The following is a 21,596-nucleotide window of genomic DNA, read 5'->3' on the forward strand; positions in this document are numbered from 1 at the left end:
TATACAGCCTCCCTATAATAACTATATACAGTCCCCCACTATAACTATATACATTCCCTGTATAATAACTATATACAGCCCGCTATAACTATATACAGTCCCCCTGCAATAACTATATACACCACCTATAATAACTATATACAGTCCCCCTATTATATCTATATACACCCTCTATAACTATATACAGTCCCCCTATAATAACAATACACCCCCTATAACTATATACAGTCCCCCTATAATAACTACATACAGTCCCCATATAACAACTATATACACCCACCCATAATACATTTATACAGTCATAGGTAAAATAATAAAATTGGACTTACCTTTAATCATTCCCCCCGATGTGCGCCATCCTCATCTTCCCTAGCTGGTGGATATTGGATGTAAACAAAGATAGCAGCGCCCTGCTATGCCATCTTTATTTACATTCGATCCTCTATGGCAGAACAGGGAACTTATTGTTCCCTCGCTCTGCCATAGACTGATTCAGGGACCATTGCGGGATGTGGCCCGGGTAGCCCGAAGCCAAACACATTGTTGGCAATTCGGGTGGTCATTTGGTGGGGGTCCCTTTTAAGGTCAAAGTGGTGGGGGGCCCTGGGATCGCGCCCCATGCCTCCCCCTATAATCCGGCTCTGGGGGGGCATGTGCAGCATCTTGTGTGCCTCTGTCTCAGTCTCCTCATGCATTCTGTCTCCACACCATACCCTACCCCTGTCAGACATGACAGAAAATGGACAGGGGGAGCTAAATGAGTGTGTAGACGAGGAGGCAGAGGCACATAGGCTGCAGCAGAATAGTTGCCCTCCCCCCTTCCATCAGCATAACAAAGGGTATTAGAACCTGTCACCAGCTAAAATTACATTCCTGGTGACTCACTTTAACTATTAACTATATTGGAATAAGATCCATAGTTCACTATTTTCAATGACTATAGATATTACAAGCCACTTTGGCAAATCTAAAGCAGCTTGACTTATCCCCGTCAAACAAATTTCTTGGTTTCAGAAGTAAAAAATGTAATAAGAGAAGACAGCACAGCAAAATGGTTTATGTAAAATGAATTTATATATAATGGCAATCTGTGTGAACAGCTGTAGCATAATTATATTGTGTAGTTTGTTCTGTGATACATCAAATTAAAAGGTGGTGAGGATATTGGCCTTAATAGTGCAACACATTGTACTTCATGTGCAGGGACAGACTTGAACTTAAAGTGGCCCTTGAAAAGAATCTTCAGGTGTTGATGTAATAATGGAAGCTATGTAAATCAGATGACACATGTGATGAAAATTGGCACATACCCAGAATTGGCACAGTCATATCAATATGGTTTTAATTTAGGAAACAGGAGAAAAAAACCGAAGCAGAAATGTTCAAACTATTCTTGCTATTGACACTTGGCAAGAACTTCCGGACTATTCTAAAAAAAAAAACAGCTATACCAGCTATAGCAAATGCTGCATACTATCTTGCATACATTAATGATGGAAAACACTAGATTACTAAAATTTCATTTTGTCCAATTTGTCTGACAGAGATGATATTCTGCTAAGCAACTGAATGGCCACCAGGTAGTGTCACATTTTATCTTTAGTGGCTAATGCAAGAGAAAAAACGAAATCAGTAGGTGAAAGTTTCTCAGGTGCCGGACCCGTGATGATAACCTATACAATACATGTTTGTATTAAAGGGATTATCTGTGAAGAAACATCTTAGAAAAGCGGCATGTTTTACTTTAATGGTACCATGACATAAAAATGGAAAAAGATGTTTATCACCAGGGAGCCAAGCTACCTTTCCTAAATCCCTCTAATAGAAATAAATATTAGGAAAACCTCTTCCAGTTAACATTGTATTAACAAAGTGCCGAAATGCATAGTGTGGAGTGATGAATGATGGCCATTAAGTGTAGCTAGATGCAAGATGCTTAGCATTTCTTAATTACTGATATATGAGAAATAATAAATGCCAAACAGGGATTTCATTCCAGGACTAAGAAACAAGATCTGTCATATAACTGTGTTTCTTTAAACAACTTCAACATACATGCACATTCATCTCACACTTGCAAATTATTGTCTCCTGTATTGTCTAAGGTAGGGCAGAGATGAAAGCTAAACATGGATTTTAAAAGGAATGGTCTGAGACTCATACTATTCTAGAAAAGATTCTCAAGCACACACACAGCCCAAATAACATAGGTATGGTTGGTCAGTAATAGGAAACTTTAAGTAAGTCCCAATAGTGTCACCCATATCAGAATCACCTTCCACCACTGACAGCAGGACTCAGAACTTCCTGTGATGTCTTGTATCGTGCAGGCTTCTGGTGCACGCCTACCTTTATAACCATTTGCAGCGTTTTCTTGAGGGCTTGGATTCTATGGCTTTCACTGTGTGCCCCAAATGACATGTCTACTTTATTCTTTGGGTTGGTGCGATCACCGGGATAACAAATTTGTATAGGTTTCATAATGTTTTCATACATTTACAAAAATTAAAACCCCCTGTACAAATTCATTTTTTTTTATCTTGCCATGCTCTGGCACTAACTTTTTTATACTTGTGTAAAGGGGGGTGATTTGAATTTTTATTTTATTTTATATTATCGTTTTTTTTAACTTTTATTTATTTTTACAATTTTTCAGGCCCCCTTAGGGTACTTTAACCCTTGGTTGTCAGATCGACGCTACCATATACTCATATTACTCATATACAACAAGTGCATCCCCACACTACCTACCTACCAGTGTGCTACTTTTTCCTGATATGATCGGTGATTTAATATGGCAAGATATTTCTAGATAATTTAGAACTGTAGATAGGACAATTAAAATTATACTCCCCCTCCAGCATTTAAAAGTAATCTCAGGCAATCAGGTATCACATAAAAGAGGGAATTCTAGAAATTATTTTTCATGCTGTACCTGGACCCTATATTTTTATTCATATACATTAATATATTCATATTAATTTATTGGGTAACGTAACTTTATAGTCAGGGGTCTCTACTTTATATAATAATTTATTCAGGAGACATAATACACAGTGTATGTTTTCCATACAGTAATTAGCATTTGTGACAGGTATTTTTTATATATGTAGGGGATATTTGTGTTGTGACGGGGAATATATATGCAGTATCCATATGTTATCCAGAGGAAAAGTTCTTTGTATTCTATGGAGCAGATTGTCACCTGTAAGTTGCTAGATGTCACTATTGCCTGTGTCTGATCCTGTAATCAGCCACTAACCTTCTAGTGAGTATGGTAAGTTGTTATTTAATCCACCATCCACATAGAGAGTTCCTCTAGGGAGTGCACTCATATGGCCTCTTGTAATTGCCTGCACTGATTATCTAGATGCTCCATTCAGTGTTTCCCTGTTATCTGGGAAACACTTAGCCTTTGCGTTATGTTTGACCCCAGTTACAGAGCAAAGAATTCTCATTCACAAGATTTTTTTCTCCCCTCTCTCCTGACTTAAACAGAAGGTTGGCCACTTTAACTCACAATTTTTCTAATGTGTGAGTAAATGTAGGGTGCAGGATATTAGATAATTTACCAATATACATCTGTTACAAGTTCTGTGCCGCTTGATATGTAGGGTAAAGCCAGTGTATCTATACCATAGAAAGTGCTGTTTTGATGTGATTGCAACTTGTCAGTACAGTGTAGGGAACAGAGAGAGAGGTCACAGACTATGTCAGGGAAGTAAAAGACTCATTATGGTCGCCTCTGCAGGTGTGTGGAGTCTTAAAGTCATTGATGCTCCACTGGGGCATTCTGGGAAATATGTTTCCAGGATGATATAAGGAAAGCATTGCTTCTCAGCTACCTTGTAGCTAAACTGTCTAAACTGTCTGCTACCTGAGGCGAACTGTAGAACAGTACCCTTCCACCCCATCCAGGTGTATTATATCAGGTTATCTTTTTTAGGTAGTGGATTCTCCATGCAGTGTCTCGCATTGGGTCTGGAGGGACTTTATTTTTAGGTGTCAGGTCCTGTGACAGGTGACTGTGTTCCTGTTGCTGACCCTCATCTTGCTGAAGGTGTTGTTGCTTGAGGCAAGAGGCTCAACTCATGGATCATGCACCCCTACTTGTGGGGCAGCCTCCTTAACCAACAATCCATCCTGGAAATATTTGCATATTTCACAGAATAAATGGGTAAATAATAATAATTAACCATCATTTATTACCAAATTCCATGGGGAGTGTGACTATTAAAATAGTAGCTATTTTTTATTTTTTCTTTTTGCAATATAATCAGTGGTCAGGGAGATAAATTATGATAACTTTTAGACTATTTTATTTCATGACCAATTCAGCAGGACATTTTTTTTTTTATTTTAATGCTTTATAATTCAAAATGCAGTTTGGGCAATATTAGAGTTACTATGGTATGTTTAATAATGAGTTCTGTGAGGGGCAATGTCATAATGATTGTTTTTATAATATATTTATTGATGTCTGTATTAAAATACATTATAAGTTCAGCAAGAGATGCTTCATATCATAGTAAATTAAAGAGGTTATCCAGGGGAAACATTATTGCATTTCCTCATTGTGCTTTCTCCATTTTAAAGGAAACCCACCATGAGATATCTGCCATCAGAAGTAGATCTGCTGGTAGATTCCTCCTGTCTGCCTCTGCCCTAATCTGTAATTTAATAATCCTGGAACCTGTCCTAACGTGTTAAAACTTTATTTTAGTAATATGTAAATTAACTGCAGAGGCTACTGGGGAGTGTACTAGCCTGACTGGGCACTAGGAGCTAAGGCTACCCCACGCCCCAGTAGCCTCTGCAGTTAATTTACATATTTCTAAAATGCAGTTTTTAACAAGTTAGGTTCCAGGATTATTAATTATTAATTACTGATTAAGGCATAGACAGGAAGGAGGAATCTACTTTCAGATCTACTATTAATGTTAGATTCCTAATAGTAGGTTTCCTCTAAGTAGCTTACTAATATATGTTCTGTTTCCCTACATGCAGGTTTCTTCAATATAGTCCATGTTATGTGCTGCAGAGCAGAAAATAGCATCACTGGGTCAATTACTTGGAAATCACGAGACAGGAAGGGGATTTTTCACTCCTCCCAGTATCAATGAATCCCCATTGCAGCCACGGACAGCCACTGGGCTGTATGAATATTATAGACCCAACAAAGCTGGAGTTCATTTCCTACGTATGGTACGAGAATTACGTTTTTTGTGGAATGGAGGATGGATTCCTTCTGCCTGCTTTCAATCCATGGTTTCATGGCTGAAGGTCCTTCTCAGTGATGAGTGGTTTGGGTGGCCATGGGCCCTCTAGAAGGCTTGGGCCACAAGCTACAGCCCAAATCACCTATAATATAGTCTACAACTGAAACTAATATTACTGGTTCACTTTTCACTATATGGTCCCTCATACAAACTTGAAGTGGCAACAGTGAAGCAGAACTAGGTTCCCAAATTAGCATGGCTTGAAAAATTGGGCTGCACAAAAAGGGAACCTCTGTTCATCTTTTCTAAAGACAATGCAGGGTGTTTTTTAGTAGAGCAATCCCGTGGAGTAAAAACCGACCTTGGACCGGCGCTGGACTTGTGATATTATATCCAACTAGATATGTTGTTTTAAAAGAAGACTTTTTATTCTTAAAAACAGCTTAGCAACGCGTTTCTGCTCCGGACTGGAGCCTTCGTCAGGCATAAACTAACACATACTGATTAAACCTTATATACGTTACCGTAACACCGGGGGACCCGGAAGTTAAAAGGATGCCGGTCACGTGATAAGGTTCGGCTCGGTTGGATGAGTGACGGGAATCACTAACGATCAGGGAACCATCCAAAATACAATTTTTTACAAAAGTATCATTTCAGATGTACATAGGATTAAAAGACACATAATAAAAGGATACATGTGATCATTAACATAAAATTCAGAATATTCAGCGTTAATCTACAAAAGGATGATGTTATATCGATTATAATGCCGTGACGGCATCTCAATCACCCTTACAGACCACTAGGGGGAGTATAATTGGAAAAGCATTCCTACATACGAAATGGATGATGCCATCAGGACCGCGGGGTTCTCAGTGACATCTCAGTCTCTGCTACGGATCGCTGGGACATAATCAGAAGGGAGCATTTGTAACGTTAGAGAAACATTGGGTCTCGGTGACTATGTGCATTGAAACACATTGGATAACGGTGATGTCTACATCAAGGTAACAGATATAAGTGGCAAGCTACTGGTTGAGACTGCATATCTTAGACCAACTCGATGACCTCATTGAGGCCATTAGGGACCAGTGTTTTCAGCTTAAAAATCCAGAAAGATTCTCTACGATTAAGGGTTTTTACACGGTTAACAATGTTTTCATGAATCTGTTCTATAGGGGTTATTGTTATACAGTCAAAATTGCCATTGTGCTCTAAAAAAATGTGCTTTGAAAGACTTTGCTTTAAAAACCCTATTTTAGTTTTGTGTCGGTGGCCATTAAGTCTCACTCTAAGAGACTGGATGGTCCGACCAACATACTGTTTCCCACATGAGCAGTCCACCAGATAGACCACGAAGTTCGAGGAGCATGACATTCTTGTTTTAATCTTAAATACTTCATTGGTGGTTTTTGATGCAAAAGTGATGGCCCCTTCTTTGATAGAATCGCAGCATAAACATAGTTTATGTCTGCATTTTTCAACCCCAGGTTTTGTCTTTTCAGTATTGTTTGGCATAGTTCTATCAGATTTTAACCTGCTTGGAGCCACTACATTCTTGATAGTGGTGGCTTTCCTAAAGGTTATAAGGGGGTGACTGGGAAGGACATCCCTAAGGATTGGGTCCCTCTTCAGGATTTTCCAGTGTTTTTCTAGGGTTTCTCTGATCTTAGTGTTCCCTCTATCATATGTGGTAATAAAGTTAAATGCTGATTTTTTTGCTTTCATATTTCCCAGGTTGTTCTTTTTCGTGGGTAGCAAGCATTCTTTTTGGGTTTTTCCAACATATTTAGAAAAGGCTTCATTTATAATTTTTTGGGGATATTTTTTCTCTTTAAATCTCCTTTTTAAGACCTGTGCCTGTACCATATAGTCCTCCTGGTTTGTACAATTTTTTCTAATTCGATGGAATTGACTGAACGGGATGTTTCTTAGCCACTTCGAGTAGTGTGCACTTCTGAATTCGAGGAAACTGTTACTGTCCACACTTTTGAAGTGTGTGGTTGTAACGATCCTGTTTCCTGTCGTTTTTAGTTCGAGGTCAAGGAAGACTATTGTATCTCGGCTAAGATTTTTCGTAAATTTAAGGCCCCAGTTGTTTCTGTTGAGAGTTTCCACAAATTCAATAGCTTCTTCCTCACTCCCTTGCCAGATACAGAACAGGTCGTCGATGTATCGCTTATAATAAACGACATTTTTTGACCAATATTCTGTATTATAGATGAAAAGGGACTCGAAACGCCCCATGAATAAATTAGCGTAACTAGGGGCGGCCCGAGTCCCCATGGCCGTACCTCGTACCTGGTGGTAGACCTGCTCTTGGAACTCAAATACATTATGCTTGAGGACAAATTCGAGTCCTTTGTGAATAAAATCTATTTGTTGTTTCTGTAGGTTGGTGTTATGTGTGAGGGACCAATGAATTGACTGGAGTCCAAGATCATGTCGGATATTAGAGTATAAGGCCGATATATCTAAGGTTAAAAACATATAGGTGTCCTTCCATTCAATGTGGTCCAACTCCATGATCAGACTACTGGAGTCGCGTAGGAAAGAGGGTAGTTGCCCTACTATGGGTTGTAAAAATAAATCAACGTAATGGGAAAGGTTACTAGTTAAGGAGCCGATCCCAGATATTATGGGTCGGCCTGGTGGATTATCTTGATCCTTATGGATTTTTGGCAAGTGATAAAAGCATGGCAGGGGGGGATGTGAAACAGTGAGAAAGCCTTTTTCTTTTTTATTTAAAATTTTTTTCTCAAATGCATCTTTGATAATTTCATTGTATTCCTTAAGGAATACAGGGGTTGGATCTTTTTTGAGGGGTACGTAATATTGGGTGTCACCCAGGATATTGAGGGCTTCTTGAATGTAATCCTTCCTATCCTGAATGACTACCCCTCCCCCCTTGTCTGCTGAACGAATCACTATTTCTAGGTTCGAGCTTAGATTCTTTAGGGCTTCACGTTCCCCTCTTGACAGATTACTCTCAGAATTCTGGGAGGTTTTTATGTTTCTCAGATCCTCAGATACCATTGCCAGGAAAGTTTCTATATGATGTCCTCTTTGTTGTATAGGGTTAAAGTTGGATTTTTTGCTAATAGCTTGGTGTAAAAAAGGGTCTGACTCTAGGGTCTCGATTCCCAGTGTTTCTTTTAATTGTTTATTCCCTTTGATCAAAAAAAATCTCTGTTGAGTGAGTCTTTTAGTAAACATATTAAGATCTACAAATAATTGAAAATCGTCGGTAGTTTTTTCTGGACAGAAATTTAGACCTCTTGACAACACTAATTTTTCGTTGTGTGTAAGAATATGGCTGGACAGATTAAAAATTTTTACTGTATTGGTGGTTGTGTCTATTTTTATTGGGGATATCTTTCCTATTTCTGAACCAGTTCCCCTTAGGTTTTCTTTCCCTTTTTTCTTTTTTCTCCCTCCTCTACAACCTCTAGTTCTCTTTTTCTTTTTATAGTCACGGGACTTGGAGTTTCCAACGGGATGAAGTATTTTAGGATCCTGTTCTGGAATAATGTATGTTTGTCGTGTTTCGTCGTCGGTGTAATCGCAGGGACTGGGGTAAGACAGATACTGGGGTCCAGGGGTGGTTGTAAGGGGGTGTTCGGTCTGGTGGGGCCCAATTCTAAAAAAGAGCTGTTACTGGCTGGGGTTGTGGTATCAGACAGGGACGGAAGCTCTTCTGTGTGGATAGAACCTATGTTGTTGTTAATACTAGTGGGTGATAACTCTATATCATGTACCGTGAGCCAAGATGTATTGCTTAATGTGACTGGATCTGTGATAGCTTCCGGGGGTGGTGTTGTAGCGTAATTTGTCCTACACTCTTGTATTGGTTTCCTGTTTATGTGTGTGATCTCGCTATTGATATGAGCGATTTTTGTTACATTTTTAGTCTGTAGATCGTTGGGGTATCTTGTTGTGTAAGTCGCCCTATTGCTATTGTGAAAAATTCTACCCCCTGTCTTTGTGTATCTTGGCTGATGATAGGTTTGATTATCCCTATGGCGGGGTTGTTCTTCGGGTCTTGTCTGCTGTATCGTAGGCTGGGATTGATAGACCTGATGACTCTGCCTCGTCATAACGGTTGGGGCCCTATTTTTATTTTTGCTGTTGGCATTATTATGTTTGTTCGGGGCGGCAGTGTTTTTATCGGAGCTGCAACTCCTATTGGATCGGGAGTGGTGCAGGTCGGTCTCGTTCCTACTCGGGAGTCTAGTGAGACGAGTTTTTAGTTTTTTTATCTTTCTTTCTGAGGTGTCCTTTTCAAGGGACAATAGTCTCCCTTGTATCCCTTTATTAATAGTGTGAAAATCAGGGTGTTTAGTGAATTGTTGTAATTTTTCCCCGATAGTCAGAATTTTAGCAGTTAAAAGATCACACTCTTGAGATCTTTTGGCAATAATACGGGCTACCAAATTCATAGAGCAATTATGTAGGCATTTTTCCCAATCCTCAGTATATTTGATGTCATCAGGAAATGCTGAGGGGATTTTGATTAGTAAACCTTTTGGACTTAAGTCTTTCTGGATATATAGTTCTAAGAACATAATATCCAGACTGTGCAGGAGTTCTTTTCTGCAACAGTCTTCAAAGTCTTTCAATAAAGATGACATATGATTGAAATCCCACCGACCTTTATCCTTTATACACTTGTGGCTGCTAGGTGAGATATCCAACTCATTGTCTTTTAGCAGTTTTGACAGTCTCTCCTTTCTTGATTGGAGACGGGTCTCAAAAAGTTCCATTATCGTGTAGCTGGTGCTGCTCCTTTCGTCCTTTTCTTCCACCGATGGTTTGTCGGGAGTCAAACCTAGGTGCTAGTGGAATCAAACAAAAACCTGGAACGGGGAGCTCAGAGAGTCTCCGAGTAGCCCCGTTTAGAGGAGATATGAAGGAAGAGACGGAGGAGCGCAGCCTCGTGTGATACTGTAAATACAGTAGAAGGTATGTACTCGTCTAAACATAGACTCTCACCTGGTAGAAGATTCAAAGAGGCGTATCAAATGAATATATCCGAGCAGCCAGTTGCGGTGTGCCACGCTCCGATACACAGGACCAGGATCCCGGGGGCGTGTATAAGACGTAGTAGAGCAATCCCGTGGAGTAAAAACCGACCTTGGACCGGCGCTGGACTTGTGATATTATATCCAACTAGATATGTTGTTTTAAAAGAAGACTTTTTATTCTTAAAAACAGCTTAGCAACGCGTTTCTGCTCCGGACTGGAGCCTTCGTCAGGCATAAACTAACACATACTGATTAAACCTTATATACGTTACCGTAACACCGGGGGACCCGGAAGTTAAAAGGATGCCGGTCACGTGATAAGGTTCGGCTCGGTTGGATGAGTGACGGGAATCACTAACGATCAGGGAACCATCCAAAATACAATTTTTTACAAAAGTATCATTTCAGATGTACATAGGATTAAAAGACACATAATAAAAGGATACATGTGATCATTAACATAAAATTCAGAATATTCAGCGTTAATCTACAAAAGGATGATGTTATATCGATTATAATGCCGTGACGGCATCTCAATCACCCTTACAGACCACTAGGGGGAGTATAATTGGAAAAGCATTCCTACATACGAAATGGATGATGCCATCAGGACCGCGGGGTTCTCAGTGACATCTCAGTCTCTGCTACGGATCGCTGGGACATAATCAGAAGGGAGCATTTGTAACGTTAGAGAAACATTGGGTCTCGGTGACTATGTGCATTGAAACACATTGGATAACGGTGATGTCTACATCAAGGTAACAGATATAAGTGGCAAGCTACTGGTTGAGACTGCATATCTTAGACCGACTCGATGACCTCATTGAGGCCATTAGGGACCAGTGTTTTCAGCTTAAAAATCCAGAAAGATTCTCTACGATTAAGGGTTTTTACACGGTTAACAATGTTTTCATGAATCTGTTCTATAGGGGTTATTGTTATACAGTCAAAATTGCCATTGTGCTCTAAAAAAATGTGCTTTGAAAGACTTTGCTTTAAAAACCCTATTTTAGTTTTGTGTCGGTGGCCATTAAGTCTCACTCTAAGAGACTGGATGGTCCGACCAACATACTGTTTCCCACATGAGCAGTCCACCAGATAGACCACGAAGTTCGAGGAGCATGACATTCTTGTTTTAATCTTAAATACTTCATTGGTGGTTTTTGATGCAAAAGTGATGGCCCCTTCTTTGATAGAATCGCAGCATAAACATAGTTTATGTCTGCATTTTTCAACCCCAGGTTTTGTCTTTTCAGTATTGTTTGGCATAGTTCTATCAGATTTTAACCTGCTTGGAGCCACTACATTCTTGATAGTGGTGGCTTTCCTAAAGGTTATAAGGGGGTGACTGGGAAGGACATCCCTAAGGATTGGGTCCCTCTTCAGGATTTTCCAGTGTTTTTCTAGGGTTTCTCTGATCTTAGTGTTCCCTCTATCATATGTGGTAATAAAGTTAAATGCTGATTTTTTTGCTTTCATATTTCCCAGGTTGTTCTTTTTCGTGGGTAGCAAGCATTCTTTTTGGGTTTTTCCAACATATTTAGAAAAGGCTTCATTTATAATTTTTTGGGGATATTTTTTCTCTTTAAATCTCCTTTTTAAGACCTGTGCCTGTACCATATAGTCCTCCTGGTTTGTACAATTTTTTCTAATTCGATGGAATTGACTGAACGGGATGTTTCTTAGCCACTTCGAGTAGTGTGCACTTCTGAATTCGAGGAAACTGTTACTGTCCACACTTTTGAAGTGTGTGGTTGTAACGATCCTGTTTCCTGTCGTTTTTAGTTCGAGGTCAAGGAAGACTATTGTATCTCGGCTAAGATTTTTCGTAAATTTAAGGCCCCAGTTGTTTCTGTTGAGAGTTTCCACAAATTCAATAGCTTCTTCCTCACTCCCTTGCCAGATACAGAACAGGTCGTCGATGTATCGCTTATAATAAACGACATTTTTTGACCAATATTCTGTATTATAGATGAAAAGGGACTCGAAACGCCCCATGAATAAATTAGCGTAACTAGGGGCGGCCCGAGTCCCCATGGCCGTACCTCGTACCTGGTGGTAGACCTGCTCTTGGAACTCAAATACATTATGCTTGAGGACAAATTCGAGTCCTTTGTGAATAAAATCTATTTGTTGTTTCTGTAGGTTGGTGTTATGTGTGAGGGACCAATGAATTGACTGGAGTCCAAGATCATGTCGGATATTAGAGTATAAGGCCGATATATCTAAGGTTAAAAACATATAGGTGTCCTTCCATTCAATGTGGTCCAACTCCATGATCAGACTACTGGAGTCGCGTAGGAAAGAGGGTAGTTGCCCTACTATGGGTTGTAAAAATAAATCAACGTAATGGGAAAGGTTACTAGTTAAGGAGCCGATCCCAGATATTATGGGTCGGCCTGGTGGATTATCTTGATCCTTATGGATTTTTGGCAAGTGATAAAAGCATGGCAGGGGGGGATGTGAAACAGTGAGAAAGCCTTTTTCTTTTTTATTTAAAATTTTTTTCTCAAATGCATCTTTGATAATTTCATTGTATTCCTTAAGGAATACAGGGGTTGGATCTTTTTTGAGGGGTACGTAATATTGGGTGTTTTTTGCCACTAGATTACCCCTTTAAGGAGGAATCTACATTATATATTTAAATGAAAATAAAATATACAATAATTAATTTTGGGGAACTGTATACATTTCTATAAAGGGGGCAATGTATATATTACAATTCATTTAAAAGTGGAGCTCTGTATTTACAGTATTATGATATTTTGATGTAATATTATAAGAATATACCCTGTTTCACTATTTCAAGTTTTAATATCATATCCTATAATATGTTCTTCTGATAGAAAATCTAAATTCCATTTGTGCAGAAGCAATGTCTTTCTCATGTACATGTTTGTGAAATGCACTCGGAGGAAAATGTCATGTTATACATACTGATGCAGAAGGGAAAGGTTACTTAAGCAGTAAAAGAGTACAGAATGTGCACTTTAATTGGTATTTGTCATTTACGTTATACAACAGATCTCCTTAATTGCAGTTAGTGACATGAAGACTATGAGCTGAGTCTGATCGCTCTCTGAAATCTGCTGTTAATGAACCTATAACAGCCAGAACTGTGGAGAAGTTTCATCATTCTGTATTTTGATTAGAATCAATTACAGCTTTAGGATTTCCTTATTTAAGGTGCTATGAGCAAGGAGTGATAAGTTATCACCAACTGGGTTTGAAGCCACAGGGAGAGCCAGCATTCACAGAGTTAAACTATAAAATTATCCTAATCTCTCTGAAGACTGCATCAATTAATTATTAGAGCTTCTATTTATATCATCATCTTGTATTTCATTGGTCGAAATGTTAATTATCACAGATGGTTATTTTGGGCACAGAGCAAGGAAATTAGATTTAACAGAACCTCTTTATATATTATCGTGTCAGCAATTCTGTGACTATTGTAATATTTCCTGTGATGACCTCTAGTGGTCAAATGTTTAAAGAAGGAATTGCTTAATCAGAATATTTCATAATGATATAGCACCATGATAACTAAAATCATTCTTTATACATGTATGAATTATTGCATTCTAATTTAAGCTTAGTCATAGGTTTATAGAAGCAGATGCAGTGAGGCTGTGTACCACTTTAACTGATTTGACTAGTAACTTTAAACAGTTGTCTATGGACTTCTGTGAAGTTCCCAATATTAAGACAAGGTACAAATATCATATTGAATTTTTATTGCCAGCTCATTATAATTCTTTATTTTTATAGCGCCTACAGATTATGCAGCACTGCACAAAGCATGCCAAATTGGTCCCTGTCCCCATGGGGCTCACAATCTAAACAACCTTACAGTATATTTTGGAGTGTGGGAAGAAACCAGAGGACCCGGAGGAATCCCATTCTGTCGATTTTCAGACCTACCAGTCTAAATCCGGCTCACAAACTGCAGGATAGGTTTACAGCTTCCAAACAGATTTCTTGATTCATTTAAGAGTGTTCATTTAAAGTACATTCTTTATTTTACCATCATTAAATTCCATCATTTAGTGCTCAGAATGATGGATTTTAATGATGGAAAAATAAAGAAAATATTTAAAATGAACTCTCCTATACTCTTGCGCTGGATCAAGAAACCTGTTTGGAAGATTTTAAACGGAACCTGACAAGGTGATTTGGGCCATTAAATCACCCAACGGTCCTTATGGTCTCTGAAATCGCCCTGTATGTTTTTTCATATGAGTATAAATCTGACCATGGTCACCCAGGTGCACAGCTCATTATAATGCACAGCTCTGATTACTGTCTGTGATATAACGAGCTGTGCACCTGTGTAACCATGGACAGATTTCTGTCCACTGGAAGTAAACATGGCAGCTTTCTATAGAAGGGCAGCAAGCAGAGATCTAGAAAACAATGAAGAATTGATACAGAAAGTACAGGCAGTCCCCGGGTTACATACAAGTTAGGGTCTGGAGGTTTGTTCTTAAGTTGAATTTGTATGTAAGTCGAAACTGTATATTTTATAATGGAAGTTCTAGACAGTTTTTTTTCTTTTGCCCCAGTGACATTTGGAGTTTCAAAATTTTTGGTGTAATTGGACCAAGAATTATCAATAAAGCTTCATTACAGACACCTCACAGCTGATCATTGCAGTCTGGTACTATAGTAAAGCATCCAGAGAGATTCACCAGAGGTCACATGGGGCAGAGGGGTCCGTCTGTAACTATGGGTTGTCTGTAAGTTGGGTGTCCTTAAGTAGGGGACCGCCTGTATATTGGAAAATTATATAACATTTTATTATAGAAACAATAACATTAATTTGGCAAAATGGGAATACCCCTTTAATCTAGTGGGGGTACATTGTGTACACCCCTATTACTTGTATCAGTGTTCATATTTCCCAGAATCCCATAGAGGAGCATCAATGGCTATAAGTCTCCAGACACTTTTAATGATCCCTTAATTGGCATAAGGAAAGCTCCTACTTCCCAACATGGATTGGTAACGTGAATTTCCAGGGTGGTATTACAGTGTACATTTTATACAATCTATGAACCCAGCATACAGTTTTTTAACACCTTATGTTTTTTTATTAACAAGGAGTAGGATGGCCTTGAAAGTAAAGCTTCATTTTTTGCTGACGACACATAAAATATGTTGCATACCAAAAACTCTTCATAAATGTGACATAGTACAGAAATAAACTGTCAAGCTGTCAACACGGCCAGTTAAAAAGATAATTAAATTTCATCTTGGTAAATATAAAGTAAATCTTCTGGGCTACAGTAACAGCACAACAGCAACTGGAAATAACAGCAAAAGGGCTTGGATCTTTATGGGATAACAGCAATCTGCTCCTTATAATAAATCTACTCTAAACTCCGAGACCACATATCCTACTTAAGACCAACACGCAATTTTTGACACTTTTGAATTTTGGCATTTACAAAGAAGAATTGAATTTATTTGTGCTAATTTGCTGTGTCAAGTCTTAAATTGCAGCTTTTTTGCACATTTTACATTTAAAGTTGTAGTAAGCTGCTAGGTATATGAACCATATCTTGTAGTTGTGTGACAGTGAATTCTTTAAATAGACATAGTCCTCCTATTTAAATTACTTTTACTGATCCTCATACACATGCATAAACTAGGAATGTTGCATATTCCACAGATTTTCCATGCAGAATGACCATGTGGAAAATCTGCAGCATAATCCAGTAGCAGTTTAATGTATCTGAAATATCCAAATCCCATATACAACACAATAGTGATATAAAAAACATATCTGAATTGTAAGCCCGAAGGCCCTTAACCGTTGAGCTAATGACTGCGCAAAGGGGAATAGATGGCAGGAGTTAGGTGTAGAACATTGCCCCTTTAACATGAGGTGGATTTGTTTCCCTCCCTATTTCCTGTTTAAGGTCTTGTGTTGTGGGCTACATGACTGGGGGCTTGGCTAGTGCCGTGGGTGGTACAGGTGCTTACCCTCTATTTCCTTTGTAAGGTCTGGTAAGGTGGGTGGTACAGGAAGTGAGCATAGCTTAAATACTAGCTGCGGCCTTGGCTTACCCTCTATTTCCTGTGTAAGGTCTGGTGATGTGGGCTACGTGACAGGAGGCTGGGCTAGTGTCATGGGTGGTGCAGGAAGTGGGCATAGCTTAAATACTAGCTGCAGCCTCCGTTGACCCTCTCTTCATGATCGCGTTCCCTATCGCCTGTCCCTTTGTTTGAGGGTGATACACTGTTGTCACAGCTAGTGGGTAAGTAGGGGTTGTCGGCCGGCATACAGTTGGGTTTTTTTTTGCACTAAATGTTCTTGTTTACAAAAATGTGTTAAATTGTTTAATTAATAATATCTGATAAATATAACGAAAAAATATATTTAAGGATTCAATGGTTAATTTATATTTAAACTGTGGCTGACCCTCATGTCAACCACAAATTTAACTTGTTTCATTAACAATGGGTGTTGGTTCGGGGTTAAAGGGGCCCGCATTCCTGGTGGTTAGGGCTAAATTTTATTTGTGCAGTCATCATAGGATTCTGGTTGGTTTCTGATGATTGAGGAATGGCTAGAATTACCACTGGGGTAAAGTCTGAAACCAGCCTGATAATTTGAAGTAAGTTCCAGAATATGGGAACAGTGGAGGAATTCATGTACTACTGAAATATGAGTGCAAAATCATCAGCCATGTAGGCTGCGTGTTACCTTAATTGCAACATTGTTTTTAAATTGGTTGAAATAAATGGACTTTTATCTTAACTAGTGATTACATGAGATACCTTGAAGCTGGACCATCCATTCTTTCTTCATCTTGTAATAACAAGCACAAGAGGTCCATGCATGGCATTCTCGTGATTTGACATTGTAGGATACACAGGTGAGCTGACTGCTTTTCTCTTTTTTACTGAAATACAAGTATTCCATTTATATATTAAGTAACAGTATCCCGTTGGTCTTTATGCTTTCTAAATTTAAACATCCAGGTTTCAATATGGATTTATGTTTAGACATCTATGCTAATACTTCTTAATGGTGTATTCTGTCTATGTACTTCAGGTTTGTTTTCACTATTCATATTTTATTTCATTAATTCTACTTGCTATGGGAGTGGTTTAGTTGATTACAAGGTGGCAGCGTGCTAATGGTTATATGGTATTTTATAATGTAATATAATGTAATGTATAATATTTATTTACATTATGCCATGAAAATGAACACATTCTAAATGCATTGGAAGAAATAATATGCATTCTGTTTGTTTTTAAAGAATGTGTAATAATATTTAATATCAGAAGTATTCTGAAGTATTCCAACTTGCATCAAGGATGTACATATGGACCTATAGAATACAATGCTCTTAGTATGGGACAGTACAGAGGATGTGATGAGCTGTTTCATAATATCTTGATTAGAAACTCATTTATAGATTGAAAAGGAATGTCCTTCCATGTTACCAAATTAAACAGCACAACAACTATGGCGAGCACTACTCTTCTTATACAGGCTGTCCCCGGGTTACGTACAAGATAGGTTCTGTAGGTTTGTTCTTAAGTTGAATTTGTATGTAAGTCGGAACCATATTCTTTATAATTGTAATTCCAGCCTCTGTGACAATTGGATTTTAAAAATGTTGGGTTGTCATCAGAACCAGGATTAACAATAAAGCTTCATATCAGACACCAGTGATAACTGTTACAGCTGTTTATTGTAGCCTAAGGATAAAGTACAGTAAATTACCAACATCCAGAGGTCCGTTTGTAACCAGGGGTCGTCTGTAAGTCGGGTGTTCTTACGTAGGGGACCGCCTGTACTCTTACACGTTCCTTACAAGGTGATTATAAGGTAACCATTATATTCATATATAAAGCATTTGAAGTCAAACTGCCTCTAGAAAGTGTCAACATTTTAACCCACCTCATCCTGATATAAAATTGTTAGTCCGTACCCAGCATTTTTTTTAGTTGGCATATACTGGCATATACTTTTCACAACATTCACATACTATAAGTGTGAACAAGAATGAACTACATGTAAGAATCACATTCAGGATAATACAATTTGTAGGCATTTAGTTAAGGATAACTTTTTATTCTCATGTAACAAGTGAATGTAAATGACTTGTTGAAATGCCCTGTAAATGTGAACTTGTGTTATGCTCTTTGTTCAAGTAGATTCTGGATCAAGTTGTGCCTTCATACTTCCCAAAAAGCGTGACAGAAAGTAGAATTCAATAGCTTTGCTAAACTTTGTGAAACCTTGGGACACCAAAAATACCAGTTTCAAATATCTAAATAATTCTACAATGAGCAGATATTGCCATTGTGTAATGACAATCCCTGGCAGTTTTGTAAAAAAAATAGACAAAGATGGGTCACTCCACATATCTTATTAATGTATGTGATTTTCAGTTATGAGTTCATTGGATCTTTACTGGACATGCTCCCTCATGACTGTCACATATGTTCTTCATGACATTCACAGCTTCTCCTACTTCAAATTCACTGTTCCAATTGCAGGGACTCCTAAGAGTTTCTGCCACCTCTGCCTCCAGGATAATTACAAATGACCCTACATTAACCAATGAGCTTTGACCCTACAATAACCAATGACCATTTTGACAGCCACAAATGTCCAAAGTGCTTTTTATGTTAAAATCACATCAATCTTATGGCTTTATGCATATGGCATTACATGTGTACCCTCTCACTATTAGATGTTTTGGAATAATACAATTAGAAAATGTTATTGCTGTGGAAGTGAATGCTTGGGCCCCCAGCCTCCTAAAATGCATTAAGATGTGTTATCCGCCGCATTGTTTCTGAATAAGGAAGCAAAATAAAAGTATTCTGTACATTCAGCCTAATGTAGGATAATTAGTCTTTTGGAAAGCCTTTCTAGTGCATTAGTTCTTACAGAATTTTCTAAAATATCTTCAATAACACTTCTTTGACTTCCACTTTGTGCTCCACTTAACATTCCATTCCGTCAGTCTGTCTGTTCCTTTGTTGTATATTGCCATGATAACCTAGAAATTTATATATAAGTCCTTTGGAGCACCACAATATTGAAGCTGCTATTAGTCTTCTCTTGGAAAGTAAAGTGAGTGCACAAGAGTAGCACTGAAAAGATCAAAGTGATCTATGTCCTGGTGCTACAAACAGTGAATGCGTCCATAAATTAGAATAAGAAAATGAGCCGGTTAGAACGCAGGGACCTAAAATAGTAACTGCTCTCCAGTGCCCACCATCTAATTGAACTGAACCGCTGGTAGCTTTCACCCGGCTAATTCTCCTCAGTTTGTAGGAAGGAAATTAATTATGAGAAAATTGTAAAGCTCAACTTTATTTCCTCCAGGCACAGTAAACACTGTATTGGTATCTGGAAGAGAACCAGGACTACAGAAACTGCTAGATACAAATACATCCTATGGGCAAACTAGATACAAATGAGTACACAAATACTGTGGTTCTTCCAAGCTTCCATTTTTTAGGAATCTTCATGTGCTGAGAAATCTGACGTTATAACTGTAATGTCTAAAACTGAAAACATATTCTTTTAGACTAGCACAGCGGGTAACCTTGGGGAGGAGGACAAAGTCTGTTTTCTTTCTCCTTGTTTCTGCACAATGTAATTCATCTATCTCTGTCTGAAATAATCATTTTAAGCTCCACAGAGAAAGGATTAATTAAACCTGGAAGGGGTTGCATGCCCATAGTTGCGTACAAAGTCTATAAAAGGGACAGCCATGATGCATTGGCACATATCCTAAATGTACTAGTTTCTTTGATGTGATGGAAAAAGTGGCAAAGACTGCCAACCTGAAAGACAGGGATCAGAGAGGTACCGCACCTCTATTGCCATTTTAAGATTAACAAGAAATGAATCCTGGCACTGTTTCTTGGACCTGAAATAAGTGCAGCCCATATTTGACATGAATATTTATCAAACACATATTATCATTGCCTGGAATAACACATCAGGTATTTGATTGTAGCCCCCCATTGTCTTCCCTACATAGGGTTACCTTGTTAAAAGGGTCATAGAATAAATGATACATGACCTTTGTGGATTTCTGGCTTATTTGCTTATTTATTTTCAGGGCAAAACCCATTGTCAACAATGTAAGTAGCTGTAGATCCTTGTCTAAAATAACATGGCCTTATTTACAATAAGACTAAGTGAAGGAGCTCTTTTTTATGTTTCCAATGCTTAGTAAATGCTTATTAGTTAGTATGGGTAACATCTTTGCCTGTATTATTTTTCATAAAGGAGCCTGTGGTTTTCCAGTTACCGCTCAGTCAGAACATTACACATTTTAATTATGCATAGGCAGATGTGTGGGTGACAAACTGGGACCTGTTTGCAAGTGAATGTAATGTAATCTCGTCATTAAACCGAGTCAAATTAATGTATGTCTGAAAGAAAAAGGTTAGATTTAACTCATAGAAACTCAACATGTTTTCATCATAAGCCTTTGCAGTAGAATGTGGTGGTCCTATATGCTCCAATGTCTGTATAATGGAAAGACATACAAAAACATTTATTTGACCCTGTATAATGGCCCAAAGGCATTAACACATCTTAGTGTCCCTTTTACAGAAGATGCACTCGACAGTGAAAAACATCTTTTTTGAAAGAAAGACACACAGCTGAATAGAATGCAGTACTTTTAATGGATTTGTGCACATATCTGTTATTTTAACAGATTGTGCCTCCATATCATTAAAAAGTATTACATGCAAATGGTGGCCGTCAACTAGCCGCAAAGACAGCAGCTAGCTCACTTCCAACATAGAGATGCATTGTGAATGTCTGAGCCAGGTGGCAGCACGGCAAAAGATAGGGCAGTTCATATCCCTGCCTGGATTTGTGCTGCAGCCGCTCAGGTCCCTATAGAGAAGGGGAGGGGTGAGCAGCGCTCACCTCCATCCTCTCCACCCAGTTTACTGCTCGTGGCACACATCTGCTCTCTAGGACTTGTGCATGGGGCCTTAATCAGAGCAGTTTTCACTAACCCATGTCTATGTCTTTCAGACATAGAAACTCCTGCAACTGTAATAAAAGTGGGGGATAAATTCTACTATGCTACATCTCAGTAAAAATCGAAATGGAGTTTAGGGCTTTCTATCTTCATTTATTCACTGGTTTAGCAGTTAGAAGATGTCTTTCTATAAATTTGCCCAAACCAAGATGAACTGTGAACTGAGAAGCAGGTTGTTATCAGATTATTCCTTGGACTGCAGATCCTTGGACTGCATCATCCACCATACCATTTCTGTAGATAATCCTGATGCGCTGTCTTGTCATGTGATTTGGGGTGTGACTGCAAGGGGTTATTTTATT

This window comes from Engystomops pustulosus, chromosome 3, assembly GCF_040894005.1.
Source record: "Engystomops pustulosus chromosome 3, aEngPut4.maternal, whole genome shotgun sequence".
In the NCBI taxonomy this organism is placed as follows: domain Eukaryota; kingdom Metazoa; phylum Chordata; class Amphibia; order Anura; family Leptodactylidae; genus Engystomops; species Engystomops pustulosus.